This window comes from Anas platyrhynchos, chromosome 1 (genome assembly GCF_047663525.1).
Source record: "Anas platyrhynchos isolate ZD024472 breed Pekin duck chromosome 1, IASCAAS_PekinDuck_T2T, whole genome shotgun sequence".
Taxonomy (NCBI): Eukaryota; Metazoa; Chordata; class Aves; order Anseriformes; family Anatidae; genus Anas; species Anas platyrhynchos.
The window spans coordinates 92,932,137-92,945,687 of NC_092587.1; the positions used below are offsets into that span (position 1 = coordinate 92,932,137).

The window sequence follows — 13,551 nt, forward strand, 5'->3', positions numbered from 1 at the left end:
ACATCAATCTTTTTTCATAAGAATCACAACACATCTCTCCTGCTGCTTCCCAGTCTTTATGTGACACTGGAAATTATTCAGCCTCATCTCTGAGGCTTGCTCTGAGATAGTAAGATAGAGAGGCACTTGGCAGCAGCTGTTAACCCACCTGCAGAGACAACTTCTGTCTCATTTCATCTACTGAATTGCTCAAGCCACCAGACTAATGTTTACTTGTTCACAATTAAAGGCACCACATGGCCCTCTGGGACTGCACCAGAAAGTAATGTCAGAGCTTTCAGGGCCTGAAATCCAGGCTATTCTCCCTGTTTAAATATTGGGCAGCTATTAAGACTGAGCATATCCTGGAATGCCAAAACAGCTCATGCAGGACAGCAATAAACCCGTACTGATGAAGTACTTGCAATCACTCGAAACTAAACAGCTGTTTCAATACTGGAAGTCCTAAATTGCACTTACCCGCCTTGCAGTTTATGATCATCTTCATAAGAAATAACTAATGAAACAGCTATGTTCAATATAAAAAGCTGTATTTTAGAAGATTAATTTGCCTGAGAAAAAGACAACATTGAAACAAATAGCATACACTGACATTTGTTAATACAAACTGACACTCCCCTCCTCTTAACTATTACTTCCATAGAAATTACTTCTGCTAACAGTTATTTTTTTATTTCTTTCTAGACAACCAGATGTGAGAAAAATTCTAAGAAGTACACACATCCAGTACTGACAGCCAGCACGTTAGCTTTGCAATACATTTGTCTGTTGCTGTCTCTTGATAGCAATTATGGCTACTCAACATTAGCTATTTGCACCCATCATAAATAATCTAAAAATAGAACAACAAAAATCAACTTTTTTTTTTCCACCTTAAAGAGCTTGATGTTACGCAGTCAGGGAGGAGGTGGATGGGAAGAAAAACAATTGAAAGGGGGTTTTACCTGAATTCAAGCACAAAGTGAAATTTAGGTTAAGAGGGCTTCACAAACTAAAAACAGTTTACAACTTGTAATTACATCACATTTGTATACTGGAAAACAGTCACTATCATGCACTTAATTTATTCATAAAACCCCAGAAAGCTAAAATCTCTCTTCACTCTGATTACCCAAGGAAACTGAGGTTGAGCAAGCTGCTGGGAACTGTTGCTCTTATTGGGCTGCTTCAATTTAATGTAGAAGATATGGAGGAGTTTCCAAGACATGAGGCTCCCAGTAGTTTGTGGAAATGAGTGCCACAAGCCTGAAATTTTTTATTTTTTTTTTTTTCTGAACATCCTAAGAGATACCAGCTGCACAATTAACATATGCACAGGTCCAAAGCAGCCATATCCCAGGCTGTTTTCTGTCCAGCTGGCCAAAAGACACAGGAATGGGCTGGAGGAGTTGCAGTGAGGAGATACCAGGCTCCTCTGAGACGTCTGAGAAAGAAATCGCAAAGAATCTGAGGTGACAGCTATAAGGATGAGGAATTCAGACTTGTAGGAAACCCAAGTTCATCAGTTACCCTGCTCATGGAACAATCTGCTCTCCTTCCTCCAAGGATACCTCACTAAAAAGAAACTAGCAAGATGAGCTTCCTAAAGCAAAAGATGTTTTCCCTCTTAACTGCTGCTGATTCAGTCAGCATTCAGTGGAGAATATTCATAACTGTTCCTATTCTCTTTTATTTAGACAAGTTATTCCATAATCTGTAGTTAGACACAAATCAAGCATTAAAAAATAAATAAACAATGGCTTTTTCACCTACTGTTTGCAAGGTTGTCTGAGAGTAGAATGTGTGGAACTGATCTAATTTTAGGATCCTAAATTCAAAGGAACTTCCCCAAAACAAAACTTGTAATTATAGTATAAACAAAGTATTCATTTGGAGCACATGTTATCTAGTAGGGAAAGCTGCACTGAGGAGCTGAGGACCAGCCTCTGTCTTTTGAGCAATAAATAAATAGTAAATCCTTTGTCTGATCTTAAGCCAGCTTAACATCGTGTAAAAGACATATGTTGACAAAGGCTGCAAAGTATTATTTCTAGGTACGTTATTTACTGTTTGATGTCTAAATATAAGCTGTTGGAGAACAACAAATCAGCCACTCCAAGAAAGTAATACCAAGAACACTAGCAAGGTATTAAGAAATTTAGATGCTGGGCTATCTTCAATAATTTAGTGCAGATATATTAATTGCTTACCTTTCAGTTTCTACTACTGCACCCAAGCGCAGTGAGTTGTATGTCATGATATGGCATAAGTCTTGGTGTCATTTCTGAAATGGACTGTTGCAAGAAAAAAGATATGGTAAGGAGGAATCAAATTATACAGAGACGCATTAAAGCATTTTGTTCCTTTAAATGTATACTAGCACTTCCAGTCAATCAAATTGCTGCCATTGAGTAGCTAATGCTTTGACAATCTGCTTATCAATTCAAATCTTCCAGCTTTCATTCATGATTCCTAATGTGACTACTAAGCCTTTCCTCAGAAACGAAGTCCTCCCTGTTTGTAAGTATCAACTGATGCTTTAAATTTTATTCTTGCATATCTGATTGCATATGCTCAGACATACTGACTTGTATGAAAGAGAAATACTGTTTTTCCAACTTCATTAATCTCTAATTATTGAGCATGATATTGTCACCCAACTCCTACCACTGTAACCTGGCTGCTTCTCCAAGAACACTTCGGGCTGCTCACTCTGCTTGTCCTGAAATGAAGACTAAGCTAAATTTCACCTTCCTCCTGCTGCCATCTTTGCTACTGACCACATCTACCTGTCCTGCTCATGGTACCATACTCACAGCTTTCAAGAAGGTTCCCTACTCATGAAACCTCACCTCCAGTCTCAGGCTGAGAGGTGCAAGAGCAGGGAGAAAACCCATAGACATTCTTCTAGATAGCATTCATAGAATTTATTTTTTTTCCAAATAAAGTTTAGTTTAAGAATGACAAACTTAAAAATGAAAATTTTCTAACCTCTCCTTGACTGGCTGCCTCTTATGTAAACTGAGAAAGATGGCCACATGGGATTTTACAGTTCTAGCTTTTACCTTCAGATTACCAAAGGACTTCACATCCAAATTCCTTAAAATATATTCTGACATGTAAATAACTTTTTCCCACCTTTCACACAAAACATAGACAATTGATGCCAGAAACTAAAAAGTGAACAATCATCTTCCAGTTCTTCTGTGCAAATGAGAGTTTATTGTCCTGCAGTGAGGGAAAGTAAAAGTCAAGATTCTTAAATGTGTTTGTAAATGTGGATGCTGTGAATTTGATAATAAGAATTTCCCAGAAAACTGAAGGACAGGAAAATACGTACTAGTTGATACTATAATAAGAAAGCTCCCCTGTGATTTCTTTATTGAGATAAAAGTGAAACAGTATTTTTGTGAGAAATGGTTCATTAAAAAAAAAAAAAAAAAGTTTATTAAGATGTTTATTTCATTGTTCAAATGCAACTACATAGCTTTTATGCAAGAGATGATGCAATTTTTGTACTAAGTGCATCTTACTATAAATATTCAGCCTTTTGGGAAAAGTTTTTATTGCAGAGACTATGTATTCACTAAATTGTATTGGGAGTAGCTGAGGAAATGAATCACCTAAGATTGATGCTCTCCATCTTCAGAGTAGCTTGTGCTGGATCTTATCTGGAAGCATTGATGTATAAGGTCATTTAGCTTTATAAGATTTTTATTTTTTTTTTAAACCTGATTTATGAAGAAGTTCTGTGGGCTTTAGACAGAATATAAAAAAGCTGTGCAGTAACATTAGATTTTCTTAATGAGTAAGACAAATGAATGTTTATTAACTTACCTTAATATCATAACAGGAAGAACCTTCAGCATTGATTTCATAGTGACTTTTAATTAAGAGCAATTTCATTATTCATTAAATTCTATTATCTGCACATTTCTATGCTTGAGTACAAGATAAAGATGTTCAAGTCAGATAAAAGTGTACCCAAGGATTTAGCTGGTGAGAAGTAAACAGAGGACTAGGAAATGACATACAACTCAGAGGTGAACAAAACCCACAGCAAGTGGGTTAGCATTAGGTACCATTAGCAAGAAATAAAGTGTGGACTTTTAAAATACTTTTGATTCATGATTTGGCTGTGTTTCTGTTATAATTTTGGTCATTGCCATCATGTATGCCCTATCATTGACACGGAGTTAAAAAAGCTTTCCCACTATTAATTTTTTTCCTTAGTCTACAACTTCATAATTTTATTATTTTGAAATTTGTTTGTGGTATCTGAATACTCACAGATGCTCTAACATTAGGTACGTTAAGTAATTAGAGATTAAGCAATTAAGCAATAAGAACCTGACTCTAATGAAAAGCAAAAGTAGAAAAATTTAGTTTATTATTATAAACTAAGAGGTTTAAAGTTATTTTGAATTAAAAGAAATTGAAAAAACTGTGATTATATTTCCAGTGACATTTACTTTAAAAATAATCACTACCAATGACTTTTTAGCTGGGTTTGTATTTTTATTAAAAACTTACTGACAATCAAACTGATTGAAGCCATTCCTCACTCATCATTTAGTTTAGGCTTTGCTCCTAACTCCTGTAAAGAAATAATTACCTTGCTTTGAAGCTGGGGTTAAGAAGCAACAAAACAGACAAAAGAGGAATAAGAGAAGAATTCTGATGCAGGATGCTTTTAGCCTGCTGGGAGCCACTCTGCTTCTACTAGGCTGAGAGCTTATTTCCTTCAGCAGCCATCCACAGAGCTAATTACTTCACACTATTACAAAACTGTTTGTTTTTAGCAATAGTTCATTGATATGTATGCTTGAATGTTCTCCAGTCTCCTAACAGTAATATCTACAAGAAACAAGCAGGGACTTTTCTTCATTTACCAGCCTTGTGAAAGCCCTCCTCTGATGCTCAGATACATCAACATGAGCACCACAAACAGATCTTCGTATTTTGTAGCTAAATTAAACTCTCTCTTGCTCTCATAATGCTTATATATTAATCAGCAAAATACAAAATAGTTCAAGGTGGACTTTTAGGAAAAATGAAACTGTTCTGAATGCACATCCTCAGCTAACATTTCCTTGCTAATTGCTTATGAAGCTGGCATATCTCAATTCACAGCATTTAAGACTTGCCTTTCTGATTCAACCACTTAGACAGGCAAGGTAACATGGTAAAGTCTGAAATTCAAGGCACTAGTGGCCAGACTAGTTGCTGCTCTATCCTTTTTCCTCCGAAACTACTTTGACAAAGATGTCAACTTTTTATGTTGGAACTAAAAAGGCTTTCAAGAGTGACTTCAAGAAGTTAGAAGAGTCCCAAATACGATCACTGCCATGGTCAGTAGCAGACAGCCTCATGGGGTAAGAGCACAGCACAGGCACTGGGCACCAGAGAGCCTCTTTCAAAGCTCTGGTTCTTGCGCAGGGTGTTGTCAGACATGATTCCAGCATGACACACCATTACAAAGCACCCTTCTTCCAAAAACACAAACCATCTGTCCCGTGTCTCAGATCCAAACCTCCCTAGCCTTGCCCTGTTACAATGAAATCAAAGTCCCAACATGATTTAGAAAAACAATTGCTGGTGCAGGATTAGCAAGCGATTTTGCAGTGGTGGTAAGCACTAAAGGGCTGGCTGGCATCCCATAGACAATACCATTATTCAGGCTGTTTCAGCACAATTCTGCTTGTATAACACATACTCTCTGGACTTTTGTTCCCATATTTCTTCATTACTGGCAACATTAACATGAGAACAGGATCTCTGTCAGTTAGGAGAACTGTACGAAAGTTTACAGATTTTCCTCACAGGGCATCATGCAAGTATTGTCTTTGATTTTATTCTAATTTATTCTGAGTCTGCTTGAGTTTTGTTCTGAATTCCCAGTCAACTTCATTGAATGTAACAATGTCTACCAACATGGCAAAATTCCCACAACAGCGCATTCCTTTTCATCTGTTTTGCTAGAAAACAATGTCACAGAACTCCTGAAAGATCCTCCTGTCTTGTAGAATAGGCTCATCAAATCAATTAGTCAGCCCATAGCAAGTATCACCTGCCCATATAACAGGTGGAACTTGATTTCTCTCCCAGGAATCTCAGAGGAAAATCAGAGCTCAGGCTGTGAGTTTTGGCTATCTATAAAGACCACAATGAACACTCAGAAGCACTCAGCTGACATTTCAGTTCACTCCTAAATGCAAAGCCCGTCAACTCATGCTTATTCGTGAATACTTAGGAAAAACACACAGGATAACATGACAATCTCCATAAGCCAAGCGTAACCTAGTTCCTAGTTTTCTGACAATTGTTAGTGTACCTCACTGATTTATTGTTGCATTTTCAAAGGCACATTTTAATTCAGATAAATATTAGCAGTGATAGTAAGACTATATTTCAAGATTCAAGCATGTATTTGGGAATACAGAAAACAGAAAGGAAGTGCTAGTAATCAAGAAGGTATTGAAATAGAAGGCCTATATGTCCTAAACAAGCACTACTAATAGGACATTGTGCTGTCTGGTCAGTATATTTTCTATGCCTTTCATATTTAAGATACACACACACACACACAGTGGTCATGGAGCTTTGCCAGTATAGGGAACTTATCTGCTGATCTACAACAGTGCTGAAATAATTGCTGAAACCATCAATCTGGGGGTCACAGCAGCAAAAGAAGAGAAGCAATTCAAAAATCTAAAAGCTCTAAAGCTCCAAATAGCATACAAATTTTTTTTCTATTAAATACATTTATTGGTTACTGACTTTAAGGCACTACAGTGAAGGAAACCCTGCATTGCAGCTACGTTCAAAACAAATACAAATTTAGCACTTCAGCCTTTCCATTACCTGCAGCTTCTGTCTCGTACCTAGAACCTCCAGAAAGCTGACATACCAACCAGAGCCATAGTTGAGGCTATCTTAGCCTCAAATAAATCTCTCTGCTTCCTGCTCTAAAAGACCTTTTTACCTGCAGATGTCTTCCTCCATTAGGTAAGCATTTTTGCTAGGCCTTCACATTGAAAGCAACAAAACTTGCAGAATGTCTCCAGGCAAAAGCAGAGTGAAGCAATCTGCCCACCCAAACTCCATTTGTTCCCAGTCTAAATAATTAGCAACACTGACTTTATCTCCTCTTTCAGACTGGTGTCTGGGACTACTCCAAAGATGAGGAAGCTCACTCCAATTCCTAGAAAGAAATTTACATAGAAATTACAAATGCTACTTTTGGTGTTGCATTTAAGGCCAGCTGACAAGTACTGTGTGAATGTATTAAAAGAGAAGGAACAAATGTTTCCTTGGGATATTGTGCTGTTCATGCTTTCCTAAAAAAATGAAAACTTGAAAATTTTTCTCCTAAAACCATACAGACCTCATCTGCTCAAAGAAACGAGCACCTCTCTTGTAAAGAAAACATTCATTCTCTACTTAGCACCTCATACTTTCACAGTTGTGCATTATATAAATATTTAGACTAATGTAAATACTTATAATCACAACATACTTAAGTAGCACATAGGGCATTCCAATGTATTCACATAAATAGACAAAGTTTTGACTGTTCTTTTTATGTTTGTATTAAACCCCTCAGGCTAGTTGTTTGAAAAAGCTGCTATTTCCAAAATTCACCAAATTAATTCAAAACTACATACATGAAAAAAATATCATTCAAATCCAGAAGAAAAATCTCTTAATCATCCAAACAGAAAGCCTAGGAATATATGTGTGTGTGTATATATATAAATATATAACTAATGCATACATACAAGTTTGGAACATACAAGACTGCATCCAAAAACTTCTACGGTTTATGAAGAGTTTGCTCAACTAGAAGGAAATACTACGTGCTTGATTTCTGATTTCATCTGTCCCTAGCCATGATACTCTTTTAATCAAAGAGTATTCTGAAGAAGGTGTCACTAATAACTGGTGATAAAATTTGAACGTATTGCATGTCCTATTTTGCATTCCTTAAAAATTCGTGGTTTTTTTTTTTTGTTTGTTTGGTTTTTGAGTAGAAATTTCTCACAATAACAGGGCTGTAATTCAGCTTCTGAAATGCAATATATAGGAAGCATAATGAGAAATTCAGCTTCTATTTCAAATGGATGAAATCTGGGAAATCTATAGACAGATATCCTTTTTCTAAGATCCAAATGGAGGCACACCACAGAACCACAGTGTGTTATGTATAGAATTTCAGATTCTTAACAATAGCAGGGACAAAGTATTATAAAAATATTTTATACCAACTGGCCAAAATGGATTTGAAAGATTTGTGTTCTCCAAGATCAGTTCTTTACATTTATACATTTATGAAGACTTCACCTCCATCCAGTTTCTGAATATGCGTATACACCTTGGTTGAGGTCAGCAGAGACACTGACAGGAAAGATGATGTTCTTCTCTAAGGAAGAAATACAGTATTTCACAAGAGTAGGAAAAATGTATTAGCTATCTTAGAAATGAATGCAACAGGTAAGAGCCTCAAGCAAAAGGAAAAGCTTACTTTATTAGTATACAGGATAGATTTGGAGCAGCCCACCTACAAGACAATCCACACAGATGATGCAAACAGCAGGGCAATCACTTGGTTGAGTTCAATAAAAACCACATCACTTTTGGATAAATATCCTTTGGAAAAACACTTAGGGAACACTCAGTTGTCTGCAATGCTTGCCAGCTGTTACCTGTCTCCCCCTCCTTTGTACATTCACAGCATTAAACAAATGTGTTTTCTGAGTAATTTTCCTGAATTTATACAGGTTGTAATTCATATGCTAATATTTTTTAACTTTTATGCAACATACCTGCATGTTTAATTCCAAGATACAGAAGTGTCATCCTTCTAGCACCCTAAGGAGCAGGTGCTGTGAAGACGGCAGGACTCTGACCCCTCACCACACTCCAGCCAAGTGGCAAAATGCCTTCATGCCACCAGCAGTCACAACAGGAAAGCTGAGGCAGAAAGAAGGCCAACTTCATCATGAGGACAGCAGTGATTCAGCAGGCCTAGGGTTTTAGTTTTCCCAGTGGTCAAGCAACTGGCAAGATGCATGCAGCATCAAAATAGCTGGCTTTCACACATGTTAATTAAAGCTTGATTCAGGTTTAGCCTTTTTAATTGGATAACACAGATCTGATTACACTTAAACGTTAAAAATACTTAACGATACGCAACAGTCTTCAAAAATTCTCCTGAATTCTATCTGAAGGCCCTTAATTTTCATATTACTCCAGTGAAAGACAGCCTTCCAGTTGGGATACATAACAAATCAACAGGTGCAACAAATTAGTGGACATTTTCATTTGGATACAAACACCCATGTTTAGTTAAGAATATTAAAATAATACAAAGAACAGAATTCATTTATGTGCTCAGTCTAACCACACACACCGAATTCTGGAAATTGAGAGAAAAATTTTTAAAAAACATTCACCAAAAAAAAAAGAAAGGAGTGAGAGGTAAGCATGCTCAACAGAAGTGTTTTTTCCAGTCCAAAGATGGTCTGAGGTGCTGATTGCTATTTTCAAAACTCATTAAAAAACAGAGAATCACCTCTTGATGCTCCTTCTAGATGAGGAGAAAGTCATAATCTGTTGAACTGTATATGATTGGACAGCACGTATGTCTTCACACCATCAAGTAGCTCTTCAGCTCAAGAGATCTGTTGATGCTAAGGGGAGGAATAAAGCAAATATCTTGTACAGCCGAGTACCCACCCATGCTTTCCAACCAAGAGTTGGAGGAATCAGAATCCAGCAAAATACAAATATTAAAAATATACAATGCCATGCTACAAGAATTCCAGGATCTCCAAAGTCAAAAAAAAAAAAAAAAAAAAAAAAAGAGAGAGAGAGACCAACAGCACACTTATTTCTACATTTCCAAAGCACAGGGGATCTTTCAGCAGATAAAATATGTCACCTGATCCAACTATTCACCATTTTCCGGTTTCCAGTCATCCCGTATCACCTTTCCTCAAAAATCAGCTATTTCCTGCACTTTGATATAGTGAAAGAACATGTATTCTACACGCACAGAAGACTAGAGAAAATATGACCCTACAGGGACTGTGCAGTACTCAGCCCAAGATTTTTCCTGTCACAACTGACAGGAAAGTTTTACGTACCCATCATAGAGCTTGTCAAAAAGGTAAGCCTAATCTCTCAGAGGAGTCTCAAGTAGTCTGGAAATACTTTGACCTTTAAGTCTACTTTTAATAGGAAAGGATTGGAAACTTAACAAGAAAAGTCTCTGCCTATATTAGTAAATCAAAGATAGCCAGGTACAGTAAATTAAACATGCCAGCTGGTATAAAAGGGCCTATAGCTGGGCTTGAAAACACCCTGTGGCTCCAAATCACACTAAATGCCTGTTGAAAATGGCCCTGCCCCTTCTCAGTTCCGAGCTGTGACAGCGAATTTCTGCAAGACATTGCTAGTTGTTAAGTGCCAAAGATATGCCAGGGAATAATATATTGGTTTTCTACTAGAGGCAATGAGTCTCAGTTCACTGTATTTGAAAAAGCCCAAGTTTGTGAATAGAGCAATAGGGCTCGACACTGTCGCAGGCACTGGTTGAACGGTAAATGAAAATGGTGCAGCCTCAGGCAGAGCAAACCCATACATTTTTGTACCCAGCCCATTTCACTTCTCATCTCAACTTCATCCAGAAGCATAAAATGCATTGACTTGGCTCTATTTCAGGACAACATTTCTGTTTCAACAGCATTACTGCACTACAAAGATGGCATTGTACTGTGGCACCTGAGTACTGAGAGGGCAGATCAGCGAGATGAGTGCTCTCCTAGGGCACAGCATACTAATAGTCAGGTGGACAGTTAAACTCTGAATCAATTACAACTCCAAGCTTTTCCAAGTCTATGTACAGCCAGCATAGTACACAGCCTAGTGCCTAACCTGTCTTCATCACATCTGTCATCATCAGCCTGTTAACATCGCATAGAAGCAAGTTGCTTCAAAATATGAAGTGCTAAACTTGGTACTAAACTTCAAACTGACACAGCATCCCTTTCAGATCATCTTGCTACTGTTAATGTTTGTATTTTTATTATGTAGCAATTACATCACAGATGACATCTGAAGCATTAGCCCCCAGTGTCACTATGAATCAGCAAGGCTAGAGAAAACTATATTTGAACTATACTTGGTCGAACCTGGGTCTTTGACCAAAAACCATTGCCATGTTTTCCAAGGTGGTACAGATCTCAGCTGACAGCACACACCTCAGAGAGAACAAGAAGCAGCAAACACCTGCCATAGAAAAGTGGTGCCTGCTTTCCAGAGAATTGAACTACAACTGCAGATAAAGTGCAGCAACACCTTCATGGCGGGCAAGAGCAGGTGCATTGGAGCATTATTACAAGACCTCCCAGCATAAAATCTTAACTGTATTTATATCCTCAAGATCAACTATGGGTGATGCAACAAGACTCTAAAAAAGAAAGAAATTTAGAAACATTTTATTCAGTCTGGAAGATCTCCCAATGTCAAATTACCAAGCCACCTCTACAATACTCCAAAATCACAGGTTTCATTTAAAAGGGGTATAACGCCCTCGTGCAGTAGGCGTGATACCTTACAGAGCTCCAGTTAACCTCTGAAGCCTTGCTAATACCAAGGAGAGGCAGTGATCATCCACAGACAAGAGAATGTCTTGAATGACATTCTATCATTTACAGCCAAACAAAAAAGGTGGCATCTAGCAGCACTGACTGTGGATGCATTTAGTGCCTGTCTCCTGCAGGCACCAATAACAAGAGGACTCAAACATCTGGACTCCTTGTCTCTGGTGTGAAATAGCAACTACCAGGGAGCTGCCTCTGGTACAGCTTCACAAAGCAGGACCTACTGCCTCATCCACACCGTGAATTGGAGTTTGACCTGGCAAGGGCTTTAAAAGAAAGTTAGGGACAGCATAGCCACCATGTAGGTATTTAATAATACAGATATGAAGGTTACAATGCAGAAAGACTTTGACTTTACATGAAGCAGACATCACCTCAGAAACTGTGCTCTGCTGCGACTTCTCTTTTTAAAAGGCTCCCAGAGTACATAAAACTTAACCCTCTTACTTCAAGGTAATGCTAGGATCAAGCACATATCACCAGACAGTGCCATGAGGGAGGTCTTAAAAGTCATGAAATACTGCCTGTGAGCTTGCAAAGCAGGAAAATCTTTCAGCTTTCAGAGAAAATGTGAACACTTGGTGCAGACACTCACTGTCCAGTTACTGTAAGCAGCAAGGCAACCAGTAATCACGCATAGAGTCATGGCCAATGTTTTTGAAACTTCTCTATCAATTTCCAAGGCAACTGCATTTTACCAACTATGACAAAATAATATTTATCATCTTTGCTTCAGAGAGAATTTCAATATTTTCCACTTTAAGGACTGAGTGTAGATAGGCAGATGAGAATGCAGCTTTGCAAAATTTAATTTTGACAAGCTAGTTCTGCCTTAAAACTAAATATCTCCTTCCTTGGGACTTCATTACATAGCTAAACAGAGATGTCAGCACAGAAATCTTACACTATCCAGGGACTTCAGCTTGTTTTATAAGCATCATTATTTCAATCACAATAATATTGGAGCCTATTACAAATGGTACTTACTAATATTGATATAGCCATTCTTCAATAGAACAAGCAAAAAAGCAAGAACATGCAGTTACTCAGACTGAGCCTCATTGTCTAATGTACGGTAGAAATATAACACTGCTTACGAAACAGCTTGGAATTCCCACTGCAAATCTCATCTAAAGATAGGATGCAGTATTTGAACTCATTACCCCATGATGAAGTCAATTTGTGACTAATTTCACAGCAATTTTTTGTAATGTCACCAAGGCCAGAAGGTGGGATTTGGGGTTACAAGGGTGGTGGAGTTATTTATTGAAAAGGGCTATTTTTATCAACCTGATTTATGCATCTAAAACAGAAGTTACCAGGTGTATTTTAATCTCATAACAGATGGTGACTAATAATTGTTAATGAAGAAAACAATCTACCAAATTTAAGCTTAATAAAATTTTAAAACATAAAAATTCATGTGGTTCATTTAATTTCACAAACAGGTTTTATTTGAAGTCAGGCATTACTTGAGGTTAACAAGACTGCTTAGAAGCAAGAAGCACATTCCACATCTCCACCACCATGATGCAAAGGTGATATATGTTGTTTCACTGTTAATGCAAAAGAAACTTATGATTATTACCTGTCCATGCCTTCATGCACATAGTCATGATAGCTAGCAGAAACTTTTTAGTTTCCCTTTGACAGTACTTATGCCAACACAGGAAGTCCTGTAAAACTCACACTGTTTGAACTCTGCACCTTCCAGTAACTGAAGCTGAACACATGTAGAGTTGCAGAACAATAAAGGGGAAAAGGAGAATAGTGGTATTCTGGGATCTTTCTTTTTTGAAAAACCCACATTAGAACCAATTTTGTAACAGGTCAATTTGTACTTGTCCATGCAAATAACATGATAAAAACATGAGATATGTTTGTATTTGAATATTTTGACTGGAAA

General features: G+C 37.5%; 1 long non-coding RNA gene across 1 annotated transcript in view; it reads right to left on the minus strand.

The window, feature by feature from the left end:
- The window catches only part of LOC106018470 (uncharacterized), a 319,103-nt gene that overhangs the window by 240,601 nt on the left and 64,951 nt on the right, over positions 1-13,551 (minus strand). Inside the window, exon 3 of the long non-coding RNA XR_011803780.1 lies at positions 2,190-2,273. This is a non-coding gene — a long non-coding RNA (uncharacterized lncRNA). The remainder of the gene's footprint in view (positions 1-2,189; positions 2,274-13,551) is intronic.